The sequence below is a fragment of the Vanellus vanellus genome, assembly GCF_965231255.1.
Source record: "Vanellus vanellus genome assembly, chromosome: 17".
Classification (NCBI taxonomy): domain Eukaryota; kingdom Metazoa; phylum Chordata; class Aves; order Charadriiformes; family Charadriidae; genus Vanellus; species Vanellus vanellus.
The window spans coordinates 6654619-6658675 of NC_138922.1; positions in this window are offsets into that span (position 1 = coordinate 6654619).

The window sequence follows — 4057 nt, forward strand, 5'->3', positions numbered from 1 at the left end:
GGCACGCAGGCCAGGAGATGCCTTCCCTGCTTCCAGGCTTGTTTCTCCCTCCCCTGACTTAATTGGCTCATTAAGTGCCAATTTGACCTCCCCACTTTCAGATGTCTCCAGTCTCCACTGGTAAATAGATTTGCGCGTCTCCAGCGGAAACCTCCTCGAGCTGAGCCTGGTGTTGGAGCAGGCGACTGCTCAGCAAGCGAGGGCGATGCTCAGCCCTGCCGCAAGCGTGGCGCCGCTGCCACCGAGCTGAAGCCAAGCTGAACGGGAACAAAACTCCCTCCCGAAAGACACGGGGAGCTGCAGGTAGCGGAAGCCGCAGCCGCCGGCACCGTGCCCATGGCACAGCGGGGATGCACCAAGCGGGAGCTGACCCTGCGCTCCCGTCGCACGTTGTCATTGCCTTGCTGCGGGACTGCAGCAAGTCCCTTCCCATCTGCTCTCTGCCGTCACCTCGCAGCCAGGACGTGTGCGAGTGTGTGCGTGGGCACAGAGCAGAGCGCAACAGGGCCACGGCTGCAGGGTGGTGGCTGCTGGCTCTTCCAAAAACCAGTGTTTAGCTGATGCTCTCAAGCATCCTCCGTACTCAGAGCCTCATCCAACCTCCCAGCATCCCAGGGATGGAGCTGGACCGCCCCAGGGCTATTTTACGCCAGATGAAGGTTTGCCAGCTGGGTGCTGCTGGGTGTCATTGGCAGCCTGGTGATGTCCCCACGGCCAAAAGCACCGCTCAGTCTCCTCCCCAGCTGAGGCATGAAGACAAACAGGCAGCCAGGCTGCTTGCCTGGATGGATAGCAGGGTGCTGGAGTGCTCCATTTGGGAAACACCTTGATCGGTGCATGTAAAAGCATCCCAGGAGTTCAGCCCTGTCCCTTTGCACCAGGAAGACAAGGGACCTCCTCCTTGTTTGCACTGGTGCAACGGGAGGAGGTGACAGCACGTTACAGAAGGCTCCCCTCTGCCCAGCACAAGGGAATGTCTGCTGGTGTCACCCAGAGGACCAAAATTAGAAAGCATATCTCCAAGCACGGGTCTTCGGCTGAGTAGCAAGATCCTCCACCCCAGGACCACCCCTCACCCTCCCGTCCCCAGCCCCGGGGCCCCGAGGGGATGGGAAGGGGACAGGAGAGGACGTACGGTTCGACTTTGTTGAAGAAGCGGCGCCGCAGCATCATGACCAGAGTGCCGAGGAGCAGGATGGTGGTGCACATGGCGCTTCCTCCATCACCACGCAGCGCCGCTGGCCCCTCGTGTCCCTCCCGGAGGCACCACTCAGCCCGGGGCTGTCACCCGTGCCCGGCTGGCCCGTCACCCAGCTGGTGGGCAACTCTGCCCAGAAGCCACCTGAAGGCTCTCAGGGCTGGCTTTAGGAGGAATTAGGGCAGGATCAGATGTAATTAAGAGGCGACAAATGAGGACGCTCTCCTCTGACCTTCGGACGGGAGGGAGCCAAGTGACTGGTCCCTGACCCCTTAAGCACTTAATTGGGTTTTGGCCTGTGGTGCTCCCGCCCTGGCTGTCCCCTGGCCCCGCACCTCGACCAGGTGGGCACTGGGGGTGACGTGTGATGGACCAAGCCCATTGCCACCCCATCCACTCCATGGCTCCCCCAGCCCGTCTTCCTGCCCCCACCAGCCCCATCACCACCACGGCTGCGTGCTCCCCTCTGCTCCCCCCTTTCCCGCGTGCCTCCCTCCCCTCTCTGCCCACCTTCCCCCCGCTCCTCCTTTTCCCTTCAGCTCCTGTATCCCTCCTCCTGCCAGACCAGCCTCAATGTGCTCCCCCCTTCCCAGCTCCGGTAATCTGACAGGCTCAGACCTGCCTGTAATTCTCCATGGACGCGTCTCAGCCAGCTGATCCTGAGACCTTGTCTGCATCCTCCCCTCACCCGGGCCGGGTTTGCCTCCTCCTCCCTGCTCTCCCATCGCTCAGCGGCACGCACACCTCTCCCCACGGCACAGCTCCAGCCCTATGGTCTCCCCCCAGACCGCTCTGCCCCTTTCCAGTGTCTCACCAGGGAAGCCTTTCCCTCCCCTATAAGCTCCTTAGGTGTCCCCAGTGAAGTGCCTTCACACAACTTGACCCAGCGTAGCCCTTTGCAATGCAAAACATGTCTTCTGGAGTCGAGTGACTTTGTAGGTTTAGGTAAGAGAACAAATAGGAAAGAAGCCTCTGAAAGAGAGCAGGCGAGGGGCACACAGCCGTGTGTGCACATGCACACCTGGGAATGCACACGTGTAGGGTTTAATGGAGGTCCAGACCCAGGGAAGAGACCCGGAGCACACAGAGAGCAGCAGGCACTGGCTTCCTGGGCATCCATGGGTCGGTGCTCCTGTGGGGTTTGGCCCCAATGTGGGGTTCTGCCCCCACGTTGGGTTTTGCCATGAGGGACCTCAGGTGAATTCTCTCCGCTGCCCCACACCGACACCGCGGCAGCAGGCTCCGAGCCATGGAGACCCTCGGGGGTCTAACCTTGTGCTCACCAAAGTCAGGATGTGTCTCCCTTCGGGGCTGTGCCCACGGGGCTGCACACAGCCCTGTGGGCTTCTCCCTCTTACGCCATGCCCCAGCTCTGGTTTGGCCCTGGAGCTGTGACGGGGGCTGACGTGGGATGGATGCAGGCTGCATCAGAGCAGCCGAGGAAAGCTCCAGGTTGGGCATTCCCATAACACAGCTGGGAACCAGCTTCCCCCTGCAAAAGGATTTTGAAATCAGAACCGAATCCAAGCAACCTACATGGGTCCAGGCTTGATGACTGGTTGGGTCTGAAAGAGAAAGCAAAGTTGAGCTTTCCAGGAAGCCTGGCTTTCCGTCCCCGGCCGGTTGGGGCCAGGCCTGCCCCCCAAGCCCAGCCACAGGGCCTGGAATGGCTGTGGTTAATCCCCTCTTGGTGGACACGTCCTCTTAAAATGCTCCAAACTCTAAAAACAACAGTCACAAGCAACACTTGAAATGTCAGTAAACCCAAATCCCTCTAAACTCGTCCAGTAGACTGTCCCCATCCCTGAACTTGGGGCTGGCTGGGGGCAGAGGGGACAGATCCGGCCTCGCTGCTGGCACCAGCGGGATGGGAAGCCTTCGGGAGAGCGGTGGAAGAAACATGCCAAGCATCTCCCACAGCCAGATGGAAACGAGAGTGAATAATTTCTTCCCGAGTGGAAGTCAGGCCAGCGGGTGCGGAGCTGCCTTACGCAAGGCACCGGGGAGCGCGTGTGGCGGCCGAGCCCGACGTCCCGGCCAGCCACGCTGGAGCACGCTGAGCTCCCAGGAGCATGTTTCGGTATGCTGTGAAGCCGTTGAAGCCAAATAAACAGCGGCTGCTGGCTGAGCTGGAGCCCAAGAGGCTGAAAGGACCTTCTTTTCCCTGGCAATAGGCAGCGTGGCTTTCGTAATCCCTGGGAGGACGTCGCTGCTTGCAGAGCCTTCTCCCCTCGCCGAGGCCCAGCCGGGAAGGTCTCTGCTCTCGTGTCCCAGATGCTGTCTGAGGTCCTGAGAAAGGGCTTGTTTATAACTGTACGGTCCTCCATAGCCCAACAGAGGACCATAACTCGGGTCCCTCCATCCTGTCTCCATGGGCACCAGCCCTGGGTGCTCCCCCGGTGCGAAAGGGACCTCAGCCCGGGGGGCAATGCCTTAGTGCTGGTCCCTCCGCTCGCTTGACATTGGGTCACCTCACCAGCCAAAACTCGCCCGGTGCAGGAGCGTATCACTTCCAAACAGTCTTGATTGACGCTGAGAGATGCTTGGTTCAAAGGCAAGGTAATGTGAGCAGATTAGTTAATGCTTCTTGCCCTGGCCCTTGAGAGCAGGGCTGGAACGGCAAGGCAGACTTAATGGGTTTTGAAGGCTTTTCTTTTTAAGATATGAATCAATGAAGCTGTACGGGGAGCATGGATAATGTGATCGGAATAAGAAACAGGGCTTGTCTTTGAACCGGAGCGAGGTCCCTGACGGTGTTTACTTCATGTCCTGGCACCAAATGCAAGATGACATGAATATATTAGCTTGCTGGCTTTCCTGAGCAACCCCTGCCACGCTCAGACCAGCTTCAGGAAGGAA